Below are 27231 nucleotides of genomic sequence, written 5' to 3' on the forward strand. Positions count from 1 at the left end.
AACAGGTATGGGAATAATTTGACTGCCCACACAGCAAAGATGCAGACTGATTGCACTTGGTTGGAACCATTTTCACAAAACACAGTCTTTCTGAACTCTTCCACATAGTTCCTGGAAGTAGCCAGAGTAGTTATAGGAATAAGGCAGATGGAAATCTCCTTCTCCCATAATCACAGTATGATGGGCTTCTTGGCAGATGAGCCAGGATTTTCTGCCTGTAAGCACAAATACAAAAGTCATTGCCATTTAGCAGTGGAAGTGATATACTTGTGCCAACTGGCATTCTATTGCCTCTCTCTGCTTTTTCCCTTCCACATTTTTTTTTCTTTGTCTGAAAAAGCCACAGGTGAATATATTTACATGGTCTGTTATGTAGCCAGTGTTTCTTCTTTATTTTGTTAAAGTTGGAAGTCATTTAACCAAGTAGAATAGTTTTGGAGACTGTTTCAGCTGGCTTTCACTGAAGTTTGTTTCTAGAAATCTGAGATTAAACTGATACTTAAGTTGTAGGCTATCAGTGTATTAATATTATGATCTCCGCTTAGTAAATAAAATGACGCTGTCTCATCTTAGCAGTACTGTTATTTCTGCTGGGGAGAGTCTGCTTCAGAACTGAACTTTTAGGATATTTTATTGATCTAAGTCCTAGGCCTCTGTGATTTTAACTGAACCTCTCTACTCTTTTATGCAAAGCGTCAAAATTCCAACTGCATCTCTGCTTATAAGCATATTCCATAGCAGTGGGTGGCTTCACTAGGAAACTTTTCAGGTGCTTAACGAGTTTCAATAGCTGGCTTGTGAAATCGTTCTGTTTTGTTAGAGAGGTGTGCCTGCAATCAGCACCTGTCTTTTAGCCTTTTTACCTCAGTTGTTTCCCATATACCTGATTAGAAAGAATAAAACCCCCACCCAAGGAAACTAACGACAGAGGTATTGCTCTCAGAAGTTTCCTGTGATCCAACCGATGGAAGTGAAGACCAGAAGAAAAGAAGGGAATTTAAATTAGGTAAGAAACGAACATAACAATCCTTAGTGAAGTTAAATTTTAAATGTAAACCTCTTATGTACCCATGGGCTGTCAAATTTGTGCATCATTGAGCTTGGTCTACTAAACTGTGGGCAGAATATTGGCTGAGTGCTTCTGGCCTCTTGTGCACGCTGTTAGTGCCCTTCCACCAGCATTCCAACGTTGTTTCTTGTGTCTATGTGAACTGCAGTTGCACCCTTACAAGCATTGTGAAAACTGTTGATTAACTAAACGGTGAACTAAGTAGTCTAAAGTACTTGGTGCTTGGAGAGGCTTTTCTAGCGGTTGCTGCAGTTTCACACACTACTTTTCATCAGTTCTAGGTGCAAGAAACTCTGTTTCACTCCCCTTAATCCAAACCTATTCACAGTAGTCACCTTTAGAATCGTCCTCATTGCCTCTCTTCTCATGTAAACCCTTCTAGGTAAATTCTTGTGTAAGGTTTATTGTGATTTTGTCAGATTTTTTGCCTGACCCTTGGTTTGCTAGCTAAGACAGAGGGAAGGAGAGAGCCACTTCAACATCTTAGTGTATGATATTTTCTACTCTGAGTGCCCCACAAATAGCTAGTGAAGGAGCATAGCCCTGCTAGACTGCTCCTCTGTGCATGTGATTGTACACCTAGTGAATTTGTACCTCTGTTGCTTTAGCCACACAAAATGCTTTCATTATTCATATGAGCCCATTTTTCATTTAAGTTTCTGTAGCTGATGCCCAACATATAAATCTTTAATGTTTACTACATAAAGTCATAATGCTCTTCTTTTGCTGTAGTTGCCATAGAATGAGTTGCTTGGGTTTTCATATTTCAGTAGAATCAATAAACTTCTTGATGTTATTCAGTTTACATATGGTTTTATTAAGGGCCTGTGTGGAAAGGACTGCATCTCCAGGCTGAAAATATTCTACTTAAAAGGTTGCACTGGGACAATGAGTAAAACTAATAATTTAATGGATGACATCTATATTGTTTTTCCAGTGTTTCTCATGTTTCTGTTAAGAATCTAAGTTCTGAGGCCCATCAGAAGAATGCAAGTGTGTTGCATTATGTAAATGATATATAGGATTCATGTTGTCAAGGAAAAAAAAAACTGAACTAGATATCGAATAGCTAACCTCAAGGCAAGGATCAACAGCTGCCCTTCAGTTCTGAAAGCAGTTAACAGGAGCAGCTCACACGATTCCAGTGCTACAATCACTTCTTAACTCTCCCGATGCATGAATCCCTTAGTGCACAGAAATACTGAAGCTAGCATTTCCAAAGCTCATTTTTCTTTTAAAAAGGAGGAGGGGGAGGATTAAAAAAAAGGTAGCACATTTGTGTAAATCTGTGGACATTTTATGGTTATTAAACTAATACTCTTTAGGCTATTTGGTCACATTAGTAACTGAAAAATGCAGTAAGAGCATGAATGTATTATCGGAGCTGATCTGTAATACTTCAGGTGTGTGAGATACAGTATATCCCATTATCATTTAGCCCCCTGAGGTATGCTAGGGTCTTCACAGACGACACAATCCTTGATAAATAGCAAGCGATTATCATCTCAAGCTCTGGTCCCGCAATTTACTATAGGAGCAGTACTTCCATCTGTGCTGAGCCTTATCTGCTTCAAGGTTTCAGTCACATAAAGAGCTCTCTGCAGGAGGACGCTTGGCTTCAATAGTTCCTTGTTCTCGCCTAGATTCCTATCTTGGTAGAGTCTCTTCTGTGCTCAGGGCCTGTTACTAAGCCATGACACAATTGGCAAACGTCGTTGTGTAAAGGGATCTGGGAGTTGCTGCGGGGAGATGGGCACATGTGTGTTCTGGTACTTGTGTTTGTGCATGCTCCCTCCTTCCAGGAAAAAAAAGGAGTTTTTTGTTACAATCAGCTTCAGTTCCATTTGTTAAGAAGTAGTGTACTGTGTTTAATGAGGACCCATGTAATCAGGACACCTGCGTTCCCAGTATGTTGCCCAGGGAACCAATTTAGCCTAATGACAGTGAATGACATTTATTGCTGCTTAGACTAGTGCTTAATTTAAACAATAGTGCATTAGCAATATTTAACTTAATGGGGATGTATTGGGTTTATGCCAGTGGGTTAAGTAATGTTTAACTAGGTGTTAAATAGGTAATAATAGAATAATACCTTGATGCAAGGAGTGCCAATGCATGCTACCCAAGAATATGGAAGTGCTAAAGAAATACTAAGCTACCATACCTCAGAACATCTAGTTTGAAAGAAGCTTTTTTTCCTCATTTTCAGGGCTGTGTAGAAGAGTGGAGTCTGTCCAGTCTGTCCTCAGATACTTAGCAGTGCATTGGTACTAGCTGTGTTTGGACTTGTGAGTAAAGGGCTGTGTCTAGGATACATTTTACTCCCTTACTTAAATTTCCCTTCTCTCTCTTTACTCAAGTTACGTGACAGTCCTTTTCACATTGACAAAAGATGGTGTAAATCTACAACATGATACTGTTTTCCACAAAGAGTGAGGTCCTGCTGAAGGTGTTTAAATGCTTGTATAGTGTGCCGTTAGAGAATGAGTTGTCTAGCTTTGCTCAATTTGCAACGTCGTAAAGGAGACTTCAGAGCTCAAAGGCAGTGGGTCTCAGCCTAACAAGGGAAGAAGTCAGAGAAGCTGTTTAGTGTTGTGTTACCTCCTTGTTGTTTCTGCATATAACTAAAGTGTACGTGCTGATTTTACAATGTTGGCATCTAGATCCCTGCAAAAGTCTAGATTTTTATGCTGGAGGCTTGAACTTGTCAGAGACATTTGTCCTTTGGTGAGCTTTCCTGCATAGCTACTTAATGTGGACTGTGGCTGCTGAAGACGACCCGTGATAAAAATCTGTAGAGAGATACACAGGTAAAAAATACTGGCAGCTCTGTGATTGTTGAGAAGAGGGTCATTAGCAGCTCAAGTGTCCTAGAGGGAAAAAGCCAGCGTCGAAAGGTGTCAAATTCTAAGTGGAAAAGAGAAGTAGGGCAACAGAGCCTGCACTGGTGGAGCTAGTAGAAGGTGTCAACTCACCCATGCCTGTATAATTGCATTCTTCTTTTCGGTTAGCTATCGCCTGCTTGCGGCGTCTTTTCGTGCTTAGCTAAGGGTGCTCAAATATTTGGCTTGAGAACATTTTCTTCTTAGAGTCCTCTCCAGTTCTGGTTCATCCTTCTTTTATTGCAATAGGGCTGTCCTACTCCTCTAAAACTTGTTGCACTGACTTATATTTAAATTGAGTCTGATTTTATGCAAGTTGGGTTTGTGCGGTGCCCCTATAAATGTTAGTTTTGAGGCTGCTATGACAGTACTGGAATTTGGGATCTCAATATAACTGTTCTTCTGATGTTGGTCCATTCACATTAAAAGCCTATATCCTGCCTGGAAGGGATTTGAATGCTACATCATCTTTTTGGTCAGTCATTATATGGATGATTTTTTAAATAGAAATATTTATGCTGTACAAGTGTGGAATATTGATGTATAAATGCATAAAAATAACTGACTACTTAAATTACAGTAATATAAATTAAAAGATAACAGGTCCTTAAAACTCTGTTCTCACCAAGGATATAGGCACGTTGACTTACTGCAGTGCTGAAATATGTCCAACCTGGCATATTGTAGCAAATGTTTTAAATCTGGATACTTTGCTTTCAAAATGTTACATTTTCAGATTGCTGTATTTGTCATATTTGAATGTGATTTCTACCTCACCCCATGCTATCATGTGAGGATGGAAGCAATTGGATTGTTTGCTTCCTTGCAGATTTTAATTGCATTTTGGTGGGTGATTTCGGTGCATGTTGTTTGTTTGTTTTTTTCTCAATGAGTAGCTTTAGGGAATGTGTTTAGAGATCGTACTTCTAAGTACTGGCTTGTTATTTCAGGTAGCATGGGGTTTTTGTGTTTTGGAGTGTAAACTGATAATGCATTTTGCCAGGCTTAGTTGTTTTCTTTTACTTGAAAAAAAAAAAGCCTTGGAGTTGAGGCAGGAAATGTTTAATCTCCAAGAGAAAAGAGTGAACTTCTCTTGGACACCAACAGAACGAGGGGACACAGTCTCAAGTTGTGCCGGGGGAGGTCTAGGCTGGATGTTAGGAGGAAGTTCTTCCCAGAGAGAGTGATTGGCATTGGAATGGGCTGCCCAGGGAGGTGGTGGAGTCGCCATTCCTGGAGGTGTTCAAGAAAAGACTGGACGAGGCACTTAGTGCCATGGTCTAGTTGACTGGATAGGGCTGGGTGCTAGGTTGGACTGGATGATCTCTTCCAACCTGGTTGATTCCATGATTTAAGTGAGAGGAAGCTAAATCACGAGACATAGTGTTCTGAGACCAAGCAAACAGGGTCTGCGTAGGGAAACCTGGTGGAAATCATCAGAAAAGGAATTTTTTCCTCTATGAGCTTAAAGTCTATCTCAGGATGAGCTAGGTAAATTACAACCTGGAATAGCATGTTCATGTAAATGAGAGGCTAATGCTGAGAACCATACTTCTTGCAGCAATGGATCCAAGGCTGTTTCCTCAGTGCCTTCTGTCATAGATCAGTTCTCTTGAATCAAGCAGTGGTTGCTACAGTCCTTGTTCTCCTATGAGAAGCAGAGTAGTAGCTTGTGCAGTGATGCTTATACATGACTTCAAAACAGAAATTTGGGTGGAAACTAGTACTGCACTTGAATATAATTGACTTAAATACAAAAGAACTGCTTTAAGCTGTAGGGAACAGAAGCACAGCAATATCCCTGTTACAGAAGGTTACATAAGGGGCTGGGATTTGGAAATTGAACAGGATGTGAAGGTATCAGTTATACTTTCCAACTGAAGTGATGCATCTGCCTTTAGACTAGAGACACTCTAGTGAGTTCAGTCAGGACTTTAGCAGCCTACTTCTTTCTGTTTTAATTAATGACATTTTCACTATAGGTGTACACACCAATGTTTAGTATAAATATGTGTACAAATGTGGCATGTTATATTAAACATATATTACACAATATATTGTTATATATATGCACTATATTTACAGAATATAATTTACTAATCATGTTGTGTATGTATAAAAAACAAGCAATTGATAGATCAAAATTTTGGTACCTGTTTGTGAAAATAATCTTATACAGGGAACAATTTTAAACTAAAAATGGGACATTTTTGAGGATTATTTTCTGTTTAAATAACTCAAAGGGGCTTTATTCAAAGCAATAATTTTGGCCACACAGGCAAACAAATCTGCAATCTGTTTGAGTGAATATATTAGCACTGAATTTGACTACTCCCTTACTCTTTTAAAGGGTTTCTTTATTTGGCCAGAAATAGCACTTCATAGCCTCCTCCAAAAGCTATATTAATATTCTGCTTTATGGGTTGACATATGAGCAGTTTACTGAGGAGATGTTTGCTGTATCAAATTGTACATCAGAACTCAATGAAGTTAAGAGTGTGTGGAATCCCCTCGCTAACCTACTGGCTGACAGGAGAGGTTTGTTTATGATTTGATAAAATCTTTCTATCCCTTTGGTTGAGAAAGATGAAAGAGTACTATGGCTCACCTTATTGATTAACAGGATTTTTTTTTCAGGGGGATAGAAGAGACTAGTTGGTGAGGTACAGGGTTGCAGGTCTGTTGTACTTTCTTTCACAGTATTTAATCTGAAAACTGATGACAAAAACCCCACAACCTTTGTATTACAGGACATAATTTAATAAGCCTTAGCATATCTTTGATTCATGGGAGGTAGGGGTTCTGCTAAAACTGACAGCAAGTTTCCCATGGGGTGTCTCAAGATGTACCATGTCCATTTTTTCTCTCTTGGCAGCTTTTTCTTTATTTTTTATAATTGGCTAATTCAGATAAAACTCTTTGTAAAAATAACCATTTTGAGCATGATAAGGACACATTCTTGCTAGCTTAATTTCTGTCCACCCTTTTCCCTCACACTTCCTGAGAAAGAAGTCTTGGAGTGGAAGCACTTGTAATAATTAAGCTGTGAAATTACCTTCAAGTACAGGCCCATTCCACTTTGTTCTGGAGTAATTTTTCATTGACTTTTTGTATTGAACAGAACTGAAAAGGGAGAAAGAAAATTAATCAAACTTTAAGATTCCCCCCTCAATGCCAAACACAGCTGTTTTAATGTAATTCAGAGACCTTCCTGATACTGCAGGGGGAGGGAGGAAGCAGTAATCTAACAGACTTACAAAGACTGCTTATTGTACAAGTAAACCCTGACAGAAAAGATGGGGGCAGGGGAAAGGAAGAATAGCAAAAGGGATAAAGCTGAATTTATAGCATCAGAAAAAGTGCTTTTCCTCATGGAAAGTTGAACATAATGGTCTTGCAGCTAGCATTCATACTAGAGAAATTTTTTGGTGAAAAAGATTGACGTTTTAATAAACTGATCTTAATTAACACTACTTTGAAATTCTGAGTTGTATGCTCCCTATCTCAACACACTAGAACCAATGGCTTTTTAAATAATTTGCTGCTTGTGGGTGATCTCTTTTTGAAACAAACCCAGACCCTCCAGTCACAATTTATTTTTTATTTCAAAAATGATTTTTTACTAGCAAATTTTGCTTTGGTTCAAGAGAATTATAAATCATTATTACACAGCCAGACACTTCAAACATTTTGTAAGAGCTTTGTGCCCAATGAAGCATCAAAGGCAATGCTGAAATTCATGATTACAGCATGGCTGCACATTCATTCATTAATACATTAAAGTTCAGGACTCTAATGTTATTAATAGGATTTCTAGATTGCCGTGCATTTCTCTGAGAAAAGGTGGCTCTTCATCCCAGAAAAAGCAGGAGGATTGTTCTTTATTCATGTCGATTTATGGAAACTTTTTTTTCTTCCCAGGCAGTTTAGGGCTACAGAACTTAGAGAGAGATTTTTTAGAAGCTCTCTGCTATTATTTATTCACCAAAGACTTATTTAGCTTTTGTTTCCCCTTTCCTCTCCCACGTGCTGTATTGTTGGTAGTCTAGGTAGGGGAGGCAGGCAATTATCAGTAGGTACTTCTCTTGACCCCTTCATTTCTGACACTAACTTGTACTCTGTGATTATGAATCTTTGTTTAGCTCTCACTGTAATAAGCTCTGGGAAATGCACATAGTATGGAACAATATACTTTTGAATGTGCTTCAAACATGAGATAGCTCTTAAAGGCCCCACTGTGTTCAGATCTCTATTGTACTAGACACTGCACAAATCCATAATAAGAGATGGCCCCTGCCCCTCAGCATTTACAACCGATGTAAATGAGACAAAGAACAGAATACACGAACTGCTGCCTGGTTTTTACTGCTGGGGAGCTAAGACTCAAAGATTAAATGATTTATTTAAATTTTGGATCGAGTCTGTGCCAGAATGGAGAAGAGACTCCCTTTCTCTTGAGATTCCACCTAGTTAATCTCTTTCTTCTCCAAGTAAATGTGAAAAGAAAGGATTGATGTGTGCTAGAATTCAAGGCATGTCTTAGGCTACTTCGAGTTTTGTGAGATCCCTGACTGGTTATTAGAATTTTCAGTGTTAAGTGGCGTTTGAGCAGATGTAATAAGAGATGCACTTGTTTTGTGCCAACACAAACCTGCTATCGCTGGCTTTCCCAGAGATCTGGGCAGCTTTGGAAAGTTGGAAGGTGCTCTCCACAGAAGTCAGTGTTTTGCTTCTGCAGTACTGTTTCAAGGGTGCAGATATTTTCCAAAACTATCTTCTCTCTACTAGCACAAACTTCTCTCTAAGCAGAGGAAGTTTCTTAATTAACTCTTAGTTATGTAACCTATTTCACCTTTTCTTTCTTGGTCCTAACACGTAAACAGGTATTTCAAGCTAATTTTTGTGTGCCTGTGCTCTTTTCCTGGTTATCCTGTTGTGGTACTAATTCTATCTCTCTGCAAAGAGGATACCCCAAAGATCTAACTGCACTACCTGATGTAACTCTGTCCTGCGTGCAGAGCAAAAAATGTACACATAACTTCTTTTTTCTCTGAATATTCCCTATAGGTAGAGTAGGAAAGCTAAAGGATAATTACTTATTGAGTTAGGTGGATTCATCATGATTCTTAGGGTGCCCTCCTTGTGGTTGTGATTTTTATCTAGGGCTGACCTGGGGGCTGTCATATCAGTGTTGTTGCCAGAATGCTTTGCTGAGGAGCTCACCCTCAGGAGAATGGCCACGGTAGCCAAAGCGCTGCCCTTGGCTAGCATGACTCCTTGATTTCTGGGCATCTTGGAGTTTAGGAAGAGAATCTCGGGTCAAGTGGATTTGTCCAAGTCGACTGGCCCTTTTTAGGTCTGCTGAGTGTTGAGTATAGAACTCCTCCACTGTTGGCAGTACCTGGGGTCAGTTCTCCTGTGTTGTTTCTGTGTGTGTAAGGTGGCTAGAGCTCATTGCTAACGAAATAACAGAGATAGCTTGAGTGTTGGCTATGTTCCTAATAACATTTTTCCCTCTTGTGGAAGCAGGAGAAGGGATTTCTTTAGACTGCTTTGCTCCATTTCTGAAGCAGTTTCCTGAAAACTAGGGAAAAGCCTGTTGTGAGACCATGTGCTTTATATGAGCTGATATATAAAATGAGTTGTGTTACTTTCCCTTTGAGTCCTACAGGAAGCTTGAAATTTTCTTGCAGAGGAAGGGGCTTTGTTCCACATATTTTCATAAGTATTCATAAAGAAACAGAATTAGAAGCTCCCCTTTATTCCCTCTTTTCCATGTACACTGTTTTTAAAGCACAGATGAAGCTGTGGAATTGATTGAACTGCCAGTGAAGCTTCTTTGCAGAGATAGGCTGGCTGCAGGGTATCACAGGAAGAAAAAATGTCCCACAGAATGCTGCTCTTCTCCACAGTCAGCTAAAGCAGAAAACTATGGGAGGATGCTGAGATTTATAGACTCCATAGTTGCCTTTTTAAGCTGTCTGCATAAGCACCAGGGTTTTCATACAAGCATTGTGGTGGCTTTGAAATGGCCCCTTCCTGCTAACAAGGGGGTCTGGTCTCTACCCTGGGTGGAAGTGATACTTTTGCAAAGAGGTGATAGAGTAAGATCTTGCTTACTTTGTTTTAAGACTGTTTAAGATGAAATTTTCAAACATACAAAGACAGTAAAGCAGAGCTCTAACTGTAGGTTAGAAATTCCCTATTTGGATTGAATAATAAAGCCTGTACCTGTGGAACAGGTGTGCCTGATATTGTGAAATGTTAAATTCTCCAATTTCTTTTTCTTATTCAATTTACAGAACTGGTCAAAGTCATTTAAAAGCAGATATCCTGAAATACATCAAACCTTTTCAGCTAGCTCTATTTCTCATCTCTCTAAGTTACTTAGAACAGAAGTTGTCATTAGAAATAGTTCAGATCTTGGAACAGGTAGTTCTAAATCTCTAGTACCTAGATCCAAGGAGGTTTCAAATCTCAAGCAAACAAGGAGGAAGGAATGTAATATAAAAAAATACTCTATACTTCAAAATGTTGGTATCTTCTAGATGTGATTCATAGATCTTTGCTTGAAATTTCTGGAGTCACCTTCAGTAGATAATTCAGTCTCTCATAGCAGCAATTCCTTTCTGTTGGATGAGGAGAATACATTCTGAATCTCGCAGATTCAGGTTATTGAGATGAATATAGAATAAATGCCAAAATTCTGAGTACCATACAAGTGCTTCAAATGGGACTCAGGGCTCTCCTAAGAGTTACAACCATTTTTACTCTTTTGGTGACACAAGGGAGAATGAGGCTCTTAGACTCATGTGTGGCTAAAATGCCACAAGTGCGCACAGTGGCACACCTTCCTGGCTTTGGGCCAGTTCCTTGATTTGTTCAGGGTCTCTTTCCACTTGTAGAGGCATAGCAGATCCTTTTGTTGACTTGTGTGTTTTATTTTGCTTTGGTTTTGCCTCAGCCAATAAAATGTTTAAGCAAAATAAAAATGTTTTACCAGAGACAAACAGCATAGGCACTATGTTTAAAACAGAAACACACAAAACCACAGTGAACAAATTTTGCTCCAGGTGTTTCCTTGATGTCAGCCATGAAAGCTAGGAAAGAATTCATTATCAACTATTAGTTTTGTGAACATCAGGAATAGATTCCTGGAGTGAGCAGAACAGAAGGCAAAATGAAAGGAGAATCTACTTCTCTGTTAGATGTAGTTTTTCATATTCCTGTACGTATCTGCTGTGCATGTAGGTTTGTACACATGTATGTGCAGGTTTATATATATAAATGAGTCATGCTATCATCTTCTCTTGAAAATATTCAGAAAAGTGTGTGCTTAGAAATGTGAATATCAAAAGAATTTTTTTCTCCTCTGTGAGGTTCCCAGAATGCAAACAACTGTCAGGAGAATTTGACCAAATTGCCCAAGTTAGTGCCTATTCGAACATGCAATCTTTAACCTCCACTGAATAGGTCAAGGCTTTGAATCATAGAATCAATGAGGTTGGAAGAGACCTCCAAGATCATCCAGTCCAACCTATCCCCCAGCCCTATCCAATCAACTAGACCATGGCACTAAGTGCCCCATCCAGTCTTTTCTTCAACACCTTCAGGGGCGGTGACTCCACCACCTCCCTGGGCAGCCTATTCCAATGGCAAATCACTCTTCAGATTCTGTTTCTCAAATATGCAATGAAGAAACATGAGGGAAGTGTCTGTGTTACAGATGGGCTGGAAAATATCCCCACCTCTGCTGTTGTCAAGAAATTCAGTGTCATCACTAAGGTGTACTTGGAAACAATTCCTGTATTTAGTGGTTGGTGCCACTAAATACTGTAAGTACTTGTATGAGAGTGTTTGATTTTATAGCTTTTAGTTCTGGCAATGGAGTCTTTACTCTTTATTTCACAATCTAGCAAAGCAGGAATTAATCACATGAGACAAAGCTGTAGTTTCTAGTTGCGTTAACACAGAAACTGTCTTCTGCATTAGCAAAGTAACCACCTGCAGTCTTGGAAAACTGGTCTGCATAGCCTTCTTGTATAAGATGACCTCACACTAGCTGTCCTGAAAAAATACCACTTGTATTTATCACAAGATGATGCAATAAAATTAATTCTATATGTTGTGTATGTTTGAGAGGATTAAGAGTTGAAGATGCTGAGTAGATGGGGTAGAGTTAGGAAAGGATGGCATAGAGAGTCTTGTTTTGGAGACAGTTAGGATAATAGAGCAGGAGGGGTAAGAGGCTAAAGGAAGGAATTTGAGTTTGGGGATGTACTGCTCTGGGGCTTGGAGTTGTGTTGCATGGAGGCAGTCAAGGGACATAATAGATCCTCAAGGTATGACGCTGGTAAATTCACCCTCTTAAAGAATATTGTATGGCATCCCCCCTTTACTGACCAGGTAGCTGGAATTGCCTGCAAGAATGGTCTTCTGTTCTCAGCTCCATTTTTTTTCTGTACTCCATTTCCCTGTTTATGCTTTGGACAACTCATTTGTTGAGTAGGTTAGTGACCTGCTATTAGTTATACTACCAAGTTGTGGAATGGCCTCCAGTGTAGTGTCTTGGGTACACTGATGTAGTGCATAAAGTATTAGAAGTGCTAGGTGAACAGACTTATAAAAATGCAATCTTCTGTTTTTCCTACTGTCTTAACTGCTCCATATCCCCTTGTGCCATGTGCGGAAAGTGCAGTTCTTTCAAGGGCTTGTTTCAGTGTCAAAACAGACTTAAACTCATGTCCTGACATCACTGTATGTTGACCTCTTACTTGGGTCTGTAGATCCCCACGTGAACACACTGTAAACTGGATTGGTGAACTGTCTTCAGCTAAGGAAACTACCAAAGCACTGTCTCACCTCCACCTCTGCCCAGCTGCTTTAAGCCAGATCTTTACAGTAAACTGCTACCACTGCTGAAGTGGTGGCTGGTAACTGAGGGTGAAAGAGGAGGCATTTAAGTGTGTTTTTTGCTTTATGGGATATTTTTGTCAGCTCTGAAACACATGTGATACAGAACTACTTAGTGCCACGTAGGCAGTGTGATCTCTCTGCGAGTGTATTTTAGTATCAGACTAGCTCCAGATGCTTCTGTTAATTAGACTGCTGTTTAAAAGCAGGAAGACTCTGTGCTTTGCTGAGATGTTTTCACATGGGTCACAAAGTGGTTGCACAGCAGTGCCATTCTTGTGCTAGACAAAAAACAAAGGACTTGGCTTCCTGTTAAGTCTCAGAGCACCATGCCTCTAAAACTTTCATAAGATGAAAATCACAGCAACAATTCTGATTTAAAAATGAGGCAAATACATGTGAGAAGCCATCCAGTTCTTCAACTTATCGTTTGCCTTATGATGTGTTGCACCTTCATTTGCTTGCTTTCTAGGCTGCTTGATGTTACTCAGTGTAATAATTTATGGCTATTTGTTATGTTCAGAATTCAGTAGTTTCAGTCCAAGTCAAGATAGGACAGATATTTGACTTGGACATGATGAGTTTTCAGATGGGGAAACAGCATCCTCTGTAACTTTGTGCTGGTGATCACTAACATCTAACAGTTTGTAGAATCATAAGCTTCTTGGAACTGTCACTTGCATTATGGCTTTTAGCGAAGAAACCAGCATTGGGAAACCTGAAAGCAGGCAGGCGAGAGTAGCTTAGAGGAGTTTGTCCTGCCACTGTGCACATGCTACATGTTCTGTGGTTTAAAGATGGTTTCAAGCTACTGTACACTTCAACAATATTACTTGCTATGAAGAAACATTCTCACATGCCTACACAAGTGTGTTAAGAGAATATATTTTTAAAAGTCATTGAACAGCGAAATAGTGCAAGTATGATCAATTGGTCAAACTCTGGTCTGAACCAATACAAATGCCATGGGAAGCAAGAGTTTTTAGAGAGTTTAATGAGAGAAATCTGAACAAAGGGTGAAAAAAGTAAATGTTGTGGTTGGCTGATGTTAGTTGTCATTAGTTCTGAAGGTAGTCTGTCCTCTGTGGTCTAACCTCACAAGCACAGTTCTTTTCTGATCGTTCTCCAGTAGACACAGATGTCTTTGTGCCTGACAAGTCTCATTCTGCAGCTGCGTGCAGGGATTAGTGTGCCTACTGCATGTATCCCCATGGGTTTCTTCTAATGAGAAGCCTCGCATCTGTGCCATTATCCCTTTGCTTTCTCCATCCATGTGCTTCCTCACGTGGTGCACTATTACCTTGGCTAAGTAGGAACATCCATACTGGTGGAGAGGCAAAAAGTCTGCTTATGACTTGTTGGAGGGAAGAATATGCACTGAATTCCTAATAACAGACAGAGTTTTTTTCTGATGAAGAGTTTGGGTGCTGTAGCCAACTTTGGCTTTTTACTTGGTCTGCTAAAATGTTAGATACTATGTGAATGAGACTGTCCTTCCTCCTATGCTTGTGTCCAGTTTCTTGCTCTAAAATAGTTTGGAGGAGCATCTATGCATACTTGTGGGAGGAGACTGGCTTCATTTAAACACTGTTTCAGTGGAGCTGTTGAAATAAAATATGCTGCTCAGCATGGGGCAGCCTAGACTGGAGTTTGGGATCTTGGAGCGTATATAGGTTTTGGTAAAATAAAGCAACAGAAACTGTGTACTCAGACATGTTCTGTGCCCACCTCATTTTCTGCAGAGCACTGTTGAATGTGTTAATTTTCAGCCTGACCTGGCAGTCTCTCATATCTGCTAGTAAAAGCTCAAACGAATTTGTTTTTTATTAAGATGCTGCTGACTGTGTTAGTGCTCCAAGACACAGATATTCCCAGCTGAACTGAGAATCAGAATGTGGTGGAATGCACAGTCCCTTCATGTACCTGGATTCTGTTTGTAAAGAAAATTTGGTGCACAAGAGGGGAGGAGGCTACACTGTGTTCTAATAGATTTATTGGGATAAATAGGTCTGGATGCTTAGGGAGACTGGGCCTGAGCACAGATGCAGCCTGTGCCCCTGACATGCAGAAGTACTGGTGCTGTTGCTCTAGCCCTATGGTCTGCTATGCATGCCAGTACACAGGATAATAGAAATAGCAGCCCAGTACTGTTTTGCAACAAATTGGAATAGAAATTTAGAGACCAGGAAGAGGCAAGTAGCTGGGCTTTTGCAGCTGAAGGATTTGCTGCTAATTGCCTAGTCTGCATGCAAGGTGAGGGTAAGAGGTTTGTGTATCAGTGTGTCATGATTCAAAGTAATAATCGGTTCAGAATTATCTGCTTGCCCTGCAATAACAATCACTCAGAAGTGTACTGTAGTCTGTTAGTAGAGTTCATTCAGTAGGTGAGACTTTGTTAATCTCTCTTAACTGTAGTTTGCAGTTGTCTGTCCATACCCTGCCTGTCACTTAGTTGGACACTTGTGCTTTCCTTTATGCTTCCCCTCGTCAGGTGGGAAGCAGTACTCAATTAGGAAATGTTTCAAGAGTTTCTAAGTTTGCTTTTGGGCAGTTGCACTATCCCTCAGGGCTGGACATTTCAGTACAGTAGAGCTGGCTGGGATTACAGTGTAGTTATAACAGCACAATCCAAACATGATTATTACAGTTAAAGTGTGATGATAGCATCTGTGAAAATGTAACAAACCCATCAAGTAAGATGCAGAATTGAAGTGAACAGTTGCACTGGCAGTAGAGACTAGTGAACATAAATCATCTCACAGCCTAAGTATAGATGAAGCTGAGGATCTGAAATGCATCTCAAGTGCACGTGGGAGTCTTCTTTTTCCTTTTCTGTTCTCCTATCACCTTCTCCATTATTGGCTGCTGAGGAAGTAGAATTCTTCCTCTGGGTTTGTTGTGACAACATCTCAGAGAGTTTACAAAATGATTTTTGGTGTGAATCTTGTCACCTTGCTTGACAATTTTTCTTGCCTCTTTATAATGTTCTGTGGGGTAATGTAAACTATATTTGAGTGGTTCTCACTTAGGAGAACATGTGCCTCAAGGGGTATGTAAAGGCAGGAGATGAAGAAAAATAATTTAAATGAAAGGCACAGAGCCTGCCCAAGAGTGGTGGGTGGGAGGAGGAAGGCTGCTTTACTCTCTTAAACTGTCATTGGATATAAGTATAGCCTGGGAGATGCTGAACACTGGCAAATGCATCATTAATGACAAAGTGTGATAGAAAACTAATTTTTTTCCCTGCAAACCAATTTCTTGTAATCATTCCATCTAATTTTACTACATTACATTGGCTGAAGAAAGCAGTGGAGAGGAACTACAGGACAGGGCAAGTCTTCTTGATTATCATAGCACTTATGTGGCAGAGTGGAAATACTCTGTATTTGAGTTGCTCGTGTTTAAATCCATACTTCACTCTCTCTGTGCTGCAGTACTCCTCCATTAAGATAATTTTTTGGCTGCTGCTCCTTATACCAGAGCTATTAGCATTGTCTGAGCCTGCTTTGAAGTGTTGGTAGACTCCTGAGGAGGAAGAGGGTGAATATCTAAGCTCATGTTCTGACTCTATGCCACCTTAGCTGCAAAGTACTTTGAGGTTTTCCTCCATAACTATATGCTGGTCTGAGAAGGAATTTGCATCTCCTTATTTTAGTCAAGAGAGTTAAGGAAGGTATCTGAGAGATGGGGATTTTAGAAAAGATTTCCTTTGTGCAGGCACATTGATGGTCCTGCAAGAAGGACCCAGTGAATACTGATGATAAAGCTGTTTTGGTAAGGGCAATTTGTGAGCATGGTGTAAGCAGGCAAATTATGAAAATTCAGATTCTTCATTGTGGGTTTTGTTCTCCCCAAGAAACTGAGGAAAAACCTGCACATGTTATGATGCTTAAGAAAATGATGAAACCCTAAACTCTGAAACTCACTAGTGCAGAGTATGTCTTTATTTTCTGACAAGCAGGAGAGTGGGTTGACTTGTACAGTCATACAGAACTCCATGTGAATAATGGTAAAATAAGTCCCCTGAGTGAAATTAGAATTCATAGACAGAAAATCAAATGGCTATTTTCATCTGCTCACCTTGCCATGTCTCTAAAATCAACACCTGCCTGTGAAGTGTTATTTGCTAGTGTATCTTTGAAGAAATTTAAGCAAATGCCTAGAAGTTTATTTGTTTTGAACAGAAAAAATACTGTATTTGGCCATACTCACAATTCTGAAGAGCGAGCTGTGACTGAAGTCTTTTGCCTACAGCTGTAGACAATGGATAGATTTATTCTAATGGGTATAAGTTGCAGACCACCTCCCAAATGCTGGGACTTCAAACATCCTTTACATATATATATTTCTAAACAAAACAAGTTGTGATCTTGCAAAATTGTTATACTTCTGTACTTCTCTCATATTCTCATTCACCTCTAGCATATTAAAAAGGTTGTCTCAGCCACTGTAACTCTATGGAAGGTAACAGGCACATCTTGGCACAGAAGAATTTCACTTTTTTTATCAGGAACATTTTTCATTCTGATCTCTTTTCTGTCATGTGCAAGTTCCACTTGGAAGTACAATTGGAATATCCTCAAGAGGTAAGTAAATGGGCCACTTAAGACCAGCACTAGGCTAGTCGTGTTATTAGTGTTAGTGTAGTTCAAACCCCACATCCTTTGAGATGAGGGACAAATGAACTTCTCTGGAGGAACTCTGAGAAAATCCCAGCAAAATGAAACTTTGGAGAAGGTGAGAGGTGGCTTAGTAGTGCTCTTCCTGTCCTTTAAGTTCATTGATACTGCTGTGCTAGATTTATAATTGTCTAGAGGAGAAGTGCCAGAATGGAGAGGAGGAAAGTAAATAAAATGTGGTGGCATACTCCTCTGCACCAGAAGATATTTCCTTGAAGTAGATCATACCATCCAAAACTTAGTGCTAAACACTGCTTCTGCCTTGCCTGCAAGCAGGAATTTGTCAGAAGATATTTATAGCAGTATATAGACACTGTATTTTTGTGTTCCTCCTCTGCTCTCTCCACCACTTTGCCCCTTATTCCCATGCAATTTCTTGGTGGGTCTCAGAGTAAACAGAAGTTTTTAAACATCAAGATTTGCCTTAAATATTAGGAGGGATTAAAATATAGCATCATCTGAAGAGGGCATAAGGATGAAAACTGTCATTTTCCCTGTATGCAGAGAAATGTGGAAGCGGTCATCTGATCTGTACTTTTTTTCCTGAGAGGAACAGATTTCTCAGTACTCTTCTGCTTTTAAACAGCTGCTTTGAAGAACAAGAGTACAGACTTAGCTATCTTTCTGATAGGTTTTATTGTTATAAAGGGTAAGGGAGCCAAATATACTTCAGTAACTCTGTAAGAGTCAAATAACTCCTGGGAAACAAATTGTGTAGTTAAAAATAAATTAATTGTCAGAAGTTCTCCAAGAAGATCTTTTCAAGTTTATGGCATGGAATGAATCTGCATCCTAAAAAAAGAATGAAATCAGCAATTGTATGTACTTTTCATGACTCTCGTGTAAAACCTGGCAAACAGATTATTTGTTGGCTTAGTAGATTAGACATAAGGGCTTCTGTAAATTAAAAACAAAAGCAGCTTTGGAATGTATTTCACTGTCTCAGTTGGAAAACAAAGATCTCTTTCCCTCCACCCCTTCTTTTCCTTAGGATAATTAAAAATAAAGTGTGCAGAGCCATATAAATAAAACAAGGGCTGGGATGGAAAAAAAAAAAAAGAGGGAAAAATCTTCCTTCAAAGAGATGTCAGCAATCAGAGTTTTCATTTGTCTGTGCCAAGAAATGTGCTTATATGTAGGTCTGAATGTAGTTTATTCTTGACTATTTATGGAAGTTAGGCTCTTAGAAAACTTAATATGTAATAAAAAAAGGGGGAAATCCTTAATTGCAATCTGTTTTAAATGATGCTTAACTTAAAAGCTTTCGAATACCCCTCTGAGTGTTACACAATATTCTACTGTCTTCCTTTTCTTGCACTCCATACCCCTACAAATACATTAAATTTTGTGCTCTAATTATTTAGGATTTTGTTGTAATTTACTTCAAGAAAGTGTCAGTGCATTCTCCATGGGCAGAATATGTTACTTTGAATTTCTCCAAAACACCTTTGGCTATGCCACTTCTCAACTTTGCAACCAAAGAGAGCACAGTCTGTAGTAGAGAACATAGAATACATTTTAAGCATAGCACACTGTTAAAAGTCATTCCAGAAAGAGGGAAAACACACAGTCCAGGAGTGGGAGTGCCTGAGGACAGCCTAGAATTGTGCCTTGATATGTTATACTTTATTTACCTTTCTATTAAGGGGAAAGTTTTGAAATTGCCATAACTCAGAAAACACACATTCTGACCAGGAGCTAAGAACAATAAGAGATGCTTGCCTAACACACAAGTTTCTGATTGTGCCTAGTGCTTCCATCAGTGTTTATTCTTTCCCCTTTATTTGCGGTAGCTTCTTTCTGTGTTTCTCCATCTCCATATTTTTCTTCTCATATTTAATTCTGGGCTGAGTCTTATCAGAATTGGCTGGTGGGAGGATGGCATGTCAAAGCAAATATAAGGTTCCCAGGAAGCAATCTTTTCTCAGTCATCAAAGAAGCTCAAACTCTGTCCCTTTACAAGAAATTGCAGAATTTCCTCTGTTACCCTGTTCTGCTTGGCTACACTCAGCTTGTGGAGGAAAGCAAAATACCCCAAGAGTGATACCGTCACCCTGGAAGCTGCTATCTGTGGTATAGCTGCATCTTAACCCATGTTGTCATCTCGTAAGCAGTGGTGACTGAGCATGTGCGTTTTCCTTAACGGCCTTTGAAAGGATGCTTCTGCAGATCAGATGCAGTACGTTGCTGCAGTACTCCTGCTGCCTGATGATTTGCAGAATTTGCTTACAGTTTTTAAAATGATTGAAGTGAGTTAGAAAGTCATCTACTGCTTGAGGAAAAGTGGAATACCAAGTGGGGAAAACAAAGTCCTCCAAAGGCATGTGGAAATCTAATGGATACAAATGAACAGTATGCTGGTATGGATACAGATTTTATGTGGGGCTCCATTCTTACGCTGTCTCAGGACTTTATATAGAGAGTGCAACCAAAAAAAATCAGGATTTCAGGATGTTGTATGAGGAATGCATAATCAGCTTTTGAATCAGCAGTTGGGAAACATCTCTGGCAGTTTTGGCTAATAGAATTATCTGGCCAGTTATCAGGCATGTTCCATTCAAGATAGTAATTCTCAAGGATATTCTTGATTTTGATTGAATGTTTTTATTTCTGAACACTACAGTCTTTATGTAGAAACTAATACTCATTTTCAGTGCTGGGCCAACTGGCAGATCCAAATGCAAATATTACTAATTGACTGCTCATAAGCCTTTCTAGCAGCTAATTCAGTTTTAAATGATTCAGACCTTTCTGTAGCCCAAATAAGACTCATGCTTGGTCTGTTTTTCACAGGGTTATTTCATGCTAGACAAAGATGTGTAATAAACCATTATTAAGGTAGGGGGAAATTAGATGGTTTATTTCACGATCTTCATTACCTCCCCTGCCCTGTGTCAGACTGAATGGCAACCTTTTATTGTATACTTGTTTTTTAAATAGATCCACCAGAAATATAGTTCTTAAATTCCCAATATTCTGTTCTCAGCAATTTGGACACTCAAAGTATAAGGAAAAGTTACCTAGGGAAGATGTAAGATTCTAAACCTGAGCATTATTAGTATGATGACAAACCAAATCTTCAGTAAAAATTGGTTGTTTCACATATGATTATGCACCCATATGTTTGTGCATTGTTAGTTTTACAGGTAATGTATCACTTAAATCACTGAAATGAGTGGCTGCAAGTAATTACGTGTATGTTTCTTCGCAGCACTTCTCTGTAGTGATGAACATCTGTGCCACAGGGCCTCTAATGTAACTCTCTCCATGTGAATCTTGTGGCATTCTTTATAAACACTGAGACATTTCATGCTGGCATTCCAGCTTGATTTGCAAGTGATTACATTTGCTTGTCTAAAGTGGCCTGCAGTAATTGTTGGCACAATACTCATTTCCAGTTTTAAGCTGTTCTCTGGTGAATTGGACAGCTGCATTCCAACTCTGTGGCATCTGCATTTTGGGAATGGTTAGGCTCTGATCCATACAGGGACCAGCAGTTCACCTTTGATGTCAGTGATACTTGGCACCTATCTAGCTTCAATCTCACAAGTCCTCATTGGTTGCTATTTGTTTCTGGTGTTTATTGTAGTTCATAATGACTAAGTGAAATTTGGAGCCTAAACACACATTATCTTGCTGCCCCAGGTTGAGGCTATGAGGTTAAAAATTTCTGTGGACTAGAAGATTGTTATTCAATCCCCCCCTGGAGGTCTTCAAGAAAAGACTGGATAAGGCACTTAATGCCATGGTCTAGTTGACTGGATAGGTCTGGGTGCTAGGTTGGACTGGATAATCTTGGAGGTCTCTTCCAACCTGGTTGATTCTATGATTCTATAGACTCAGAACAAGGTCAGCTCGCTCTCCGTTCTTCCTCCTCCTCCTCCTGCCCTCTGTGTGGGTGGGGAGCCAGTCTATCAAGAAGAACATGTAAGCAGTAGGCCTCTTGGGATGGCAGAGGCATTAGTGTGGGGGAGAATTGGAGCACTGGGGAGTGTAGATTTAGTTTGTTTGGGGATGGGGAAAAAATCAAGGGGGTTTCCCATGGATGGGATAATTGCTTTGTAATGTCTATCGCTGTATTTCTCTCTGTGTGATTGTGTATTTTCTCTCCAATTTGATTTGAGAGTTTAATTTCTGTTGGCTCTGTTTAAAAAAAAACATGACATTTGCTTATAAAAATTTGGTGGTTGTCAGAAATTGCAGGAGTGGCTGGACACACGTTCAGATGCTCACAATTACAGAAATACTAGGTGACACTTAAAAGGACTCTAGCATCTGTAGGCTGGGAAGAAGAATCTGGCCAGTGAAAGTCACACAAACATCTGTGGTGCCCTCTCATGTGAACAGTCACTGAGAAAGAGCACAATGAAAGTGAGGGTTCCTGGTTTAGACATGCTTCTTGCAGTAAATTTGATGAAGATGCAGCAGGGTCTTTTCTAGCATCTCCAAGAAAGTTCAAGGGCAACCCACATCAGTCATTAACAAAAGAGCAATTATTCTGCATCCAATTTGCAAATAAAATGCTTGGAAATGTTCCATTTCCTTCTGTGATGATTTCAGACCTTTCAAGATTCCTAGTTGCTGAAGCAGAAAGATGAAACCGAGTGGTTCACAGACATAGCAGCTGAAAATGACAAATGCCATAGAGAATCTATCTGTTCATAGAACTTTCCTTCTTTCCTAAACATGCTTTCATGCTGTGCTTGTGCTCACTGAAAGTGTAGTGCATTGGTCTAGGTACATTTTTCTAGTCAGCCTAGAGCATCTTTTGTGATCTCGCATCCTTTGTTATTTTGGCTCACTCCTATGTGGCCAACGGGGAAAACCAGCTTCTGATAAACAGCTTTAATCTTCTGAGGGGCTGAATGATATGGCCCTATGCAGTACAGTGTGTACATAGTTGGTCTTAAGAATGTGAGTAGGTTCCTTGACTTCAAAGGCCTTCCCCAACCTCAAGATGCTATACATTAGGAACAATGAATGACATGTTGAGCAGACTATGAGGAACTTATGTTCTCTTCACCAATAATTTCCCCCTTGGCTGTGGATGAAGTGGCATAGTTTAGCAAGAGGATAGGTGTGTGAAAAGACAGACTTTGTGATGTCTTTTGCATAAGCAACCTTCTCTGTCACCTAAGTCACTTTCATTGTTAAATGGAGCTAACTTAGTCATCCAGTAGACACAGATTTATGTACTTTCCACATTTTCCTCATAATTTTACCCATCAAGCTTACTTTACACTGTTTATTTTGACTTGTGTCCCATTCATTGCATAACATCAGCTGCATTTATTGCTTATTGTATCTTGTGTACTTTCTTTTAGCTTGCTTTTGTTAAAGAAGACACTTTGAATGGAGGCAGTCAGAAATAAGACATGGTCCTGTGGGTGACTGAGAGTGGTAGTCACTGTGTTTTATTCCTTTTTTTGTGTTGTTTCCATGTGATAATCTGGAAAATAAAGGGTACTGCAGAAGCAGAGTTGACTTCACAAGGCCTAGTGCAGGATGTTGCAGAGTGTAGTTATACCTATGTCAAGCTACTGTGAAAGCCAAATCAAGACAATATGCAGCAAGTATACAGTTCAATAATTGCAAATTCCTTTCTTCTATTTACTTATTTCAAGGTTCTTTACAGGATTGGCTTATTCAATTTATATCTCACTCAGAACTTCATGTTGTCATGAACACTAGGTCAAACTTTATTTGGTTCACTAAATTGTGAGACAGAATATCTAGATGTGGTAGAGAGGAAATGAGAGTTCATGGACATCTCTGCACAGACAGGTTACCAAAAAAATCCATTTTTGTGAGTAATAAATTACTATGTCTACCCTGGCTTGTGAAATCCCTCTGGAAGATTGGAGAGGAAAATGTTACTGTGATTATAGAAATCTCAGTAGCTTAACTAGACTGTTTGCTTCTCTCTGGAAATGCTAACAGATAGCAGGGCAAGACTATGGACTAATGTCTTGCCAAGGGCTTTTCTTCATGCCAGAACTATTTCACTTACCCCTCCCCTCTCCAAGATAACATCTTTTAGAGCTTTTCAGTGCAACAATCTTCTTTTTCTCTTCAGACATACATAACTGAACAGTTTGTGTGCTTGCTTGACTAGAAATGGTGAAAGAGATAAGCTCTCAGGATAGAGCTTATTCTCTGGTTAGAGAGAGCATTTATTCCTGTGCTGTAAATCTCTGGCTCATGAGTGGTTGCAAAGTAAGTGCAGACATAAGCCTAACTGCCATATAACAGCAAAGCAATCATTCCGTGTTTAACTCCCAACTGTGTCTGTGTTGTTGGTCCATTTACGGATAAAGAAAAGGTGTTTCAAGACTTAGGATTGATTCTCAATGGACATGTGCGCACTTAAACCAGAGCAGTATACATCAGGGAAGGTTTTTAGTGTTGCTCTTCCGTTTGGGATGTGTCTCTTGTGTTTTTATTTGTGTGTGTGGGTTTTTTTGTTGTTGTGGTGGGTTTTTTTTGTTGTTTAGGGTTTTTTTGTGTTCTTTTTTCTCACTGGTTGGTTGGGAGGTTGGTTTGTTTTGTTAGGTTTCATTTGTTTATTTGTTAGGTTTCATTTGTTTATTTGTTCTCTACAAAGCCTAAGTGTGGCCATTCTGGTTCTTACATAAGACCCCTGGCACAATTTCACCTCTCATTTAAACCTTGCTGTATGGGCTGAGTTCTATATCCATGCCCAAAATTGTGATGTTGAGGTGCTGGAATGTGTCCAGAGAAGGGTGACAAAGCTGGTGAGGGGTCTGGAACACAAACCCTATGAGGAGAGGCTAAGAGAGCTGGGGGTGTGCAGCCTGGAGAAGAGGAGGCTCAGGGGTGACCTCATTGCTGTCTACAACTACCTGAAGGGAGGCTGTAGCCAGGTGGGGTTGGTCACTTCTGCCAGGCAACCAGCAACGGAACAAGGGGACACAGTCTCAAGTTGTGCTGGGGGAAGTATAGGCTGGATGTTAGGAGGAAGTTCTTCTCAGAGAGGGTGATTGGCATTGGAATGGGCTGCCCAGGGAGGTGGTGGAGTCACTGTCCCTGGAGGTGTTGCAGAAAAGCCTGGATGAGGCACTTAGTGTCATGGTCTGGTTGACTGGCTAGGGCTGGGTGATAGGTTGGACTGGATGTTCTTGGAGATCTCTTCCAACCTGGTTGATTCTATGAGTTGCACATGGCTGCTGAAATATTTTGGAATTGATTATTAATAGACTTTTAGAACAGTTAAGAGCAAATTAATTAGTGCATCTGTAATCAGCAATGATCAGATCTACTAATCAATAACAACTTTTCCTGAGCATGCTATAAAGTAAAATAAAATTTGCAACAGTTTTATATTAGCACAACTGATATGAGCTCTGGTTTTGCATTCATCCAGCACTGGGTGTGATCTTTTTGACTTCCTTCAAGTGTTTAATCATGCTTCATCATCTGTCTACCTACAAGGTTTGCTGAGTGCATGCTCTGTTGTAATTTTTACTGCTGTGGCAAAGCATGTGCTATAAATCAGTGGTAGGTTTATTGATCTAAACCATGGCTCTGTCTCATAAATCAGCATATCTCTATCCAGCTTGTTCATGTGGCTGCATCTTCTGATGTTTCACATTTTTTTCAGTATGTCTTCATGCCATATAAAAATAATGATGTGGTCTGATATCACAGAGCATGGTACTGAAATGCTACCTGTTCTTTGTAAGATCCAGCTGCTGTGCATGTGTGTGTGTTGCTGGAATCTCTTATAAAGAGCTCTAACCATCATCCAAAGATAATTATTTGTAATGATGACTGGAACTCAGAGGTTCAGGGATGCCCCCTGCCTGGAGGTGTTCAAAACCACGTTAAACAAAGCCTTGAGCAACCTGGTCTAGTGGAGAGTCCCTCTGCTCATGGTGGGGCAGTGATGGGGAGGTTGAACCTTGATGATCTTTAAGGTCTGTTCCAACCCAAACCATTCTTTGATTCTGTGATTCTATGATTGAATGGCCAACACAGAGTGAGTAACCTTGCAGGATGTTATCATAAGGATAAATGATATTTCTAGTGTGGCTGCTTGTCTTGTCTACAGCTATATGAATTAGCAGGAAAACCTTTAGTTGGAATGAACATCTGGAATCATCCACTCCAACTTTCCTGCTCAAGGCTGCTCTAACTTCAAAGTTAACTGGATAAGACTTTGAACAACCTGCCCTAAGTTCTGTGAATTTGCATAACTCATCTAAAGTTGATCTTCAATTCCCTTTCTGCTGAGCATATTTGTAATCAAATGGTTCCCAGCTTGTATTTGAGATAATTCTTCCAGAATTTGCACTGCTTTTCAATGTTGAGAGCCTCATGTTGGTCTATTCCTTGAGCTTTTTGAGGTGTGCCTGAATGGCAGCCCTGCTTTTGAGCATAGCAACTCTTCACACAGTGTCATGTCATCTGTAAAGCTGGCAAGGGTGTGCTCTGTTCTAGATTTAGTCACTGATGCAGATGCTAGACGATATTGCCTAAGTAGTAGCTTCTGAGTAATGTTCCTCATAAGCAGGAGCCATTGGTCTTTGAAGTACTGACCAATACTCTTCTAGGTCCTAACCTTTGATTTCCTTCTTAAACTGCCACTGAGCTAATGTTTATATTACTCTATTAACTCTAACAGACTTCCAGCTGAGTATTTGTAGTCAGCTCATAGTTCTGTATTTCACCTTTGGGTGCCAGTATAACCTGGGACGCCTTTCACTAATTTCTTAATATTGTGAACCTTTGAGAACTTCTTGCATTGTTGGAGAGGTTAGAAACTTTTCACTGACTTGCAATCCGAAATATTTCTAAGCAATTGAAAAGGAAATCTGGTTCAACATGGGGATTTATTTTGGGTTTCTGTGGCTTAAACATTAGATTGGATCTGTCACTGGATATAGTTGTGAATGATGGAAACAAACTTCTGAATCCACCTTTGATCACCCAGTTGTTTTTATATGCTCTTGAATTTCTCCTGCTACAAACACATATAGAAGCAGCCCTAAATCCTTGCAGAATTTCTAGGAGGACTGCTACTGAGCAATGTCCTCAGTATCACAATTTGCAACATCAGCTGTTTCTGGCTTTCAGTCAGCTGCCAGATGAGTAAGCACTGAACTGAGTCATAACTGCAAAACATTTCTAATTAGTTAACTACCTGCCTATTTGCTTGGTTTTGTTGTTATTTTCTTTAAATTGCATAGGGGAGTTGCCAAAGCATCTGTAAAGCTTTATATTAAATTTAAGAGCTTTATTACTCTTCTGTCAAGGACCTTCTGTGCTTGCTTTTCTCCAACACTCAAGCCACTGAACACTGGTCACGTGAATCCTGATAGAAAGCAAATGTTAACTTTTCATGCTTGAGTACCTACTGACAGCTAACATTATACTTGTAAGCACATGTATTTGCACTGGAAGTGGTATCTGCTGTATGAGAGGGAGCACTGCTTAACATTGTAAGGTAATGTTCCTCAGATCTCTTAGCCAGAATATAGGAATGGAGTCTATTAAACAAGACCTGAAATATCCCTTCTTAGCCATGACTACTCATACACATAGTGTGATGACCACGATTGTGACAGAAAACTATGGGCTAGTAGAGGCAGCATTCTCTGTGTGTATATATAACATATATAAAATATGAATGAAAGCAAAGAGAACGTTTTCCTGAAGCCTTTTGCCA

The 27231-nt window shown here is 39.7% G+C and overlaps 1 long non-coding RNA gene across 3 annotated transcripts in view; it reads left to right on the forward strand.

Annotated features, from left to right (window-relative positions):
• The first annotated feature begins 919 nt into the window (after window positions 1-919).
• LOC135186162 (uncharacterized) overlaps window positions 920-27231 on the forward strand; it is a 67832-nt gene continuing 41520 nt past the window's right edge. For 2 of the 3 annotated variants that reach the window (XR_010306737.1, XR_010306740.1), the window contains exon 1: window positions 937-1006. This is a non-coding gene — a long non-coding RNA (uncharacterized LOC135186162). Of the gene's footprint in view, window positions 1007-27231 lie in introns of all 3 variants that reach the window. The other variant, XR_010306739.1, reaches the window with a different exon arrangement.

The sequence above is a fragment of the Pogoniulus pusillus genome, chromosome 24 (assembly GCF_015220805.1).
Source record: "Pogoniulus pusillus isolate bPogPus1 chromosome 24, bPogPus1.pri, whole genome shotgun sequence".
NCBI classification, from domain to species: domain Eukaryota; kingdom Metazoa; phylum Chordata; class Aves; order Piciformes; family Lybiidae; genus Pogoniulus; species Pogoniulus pusillus.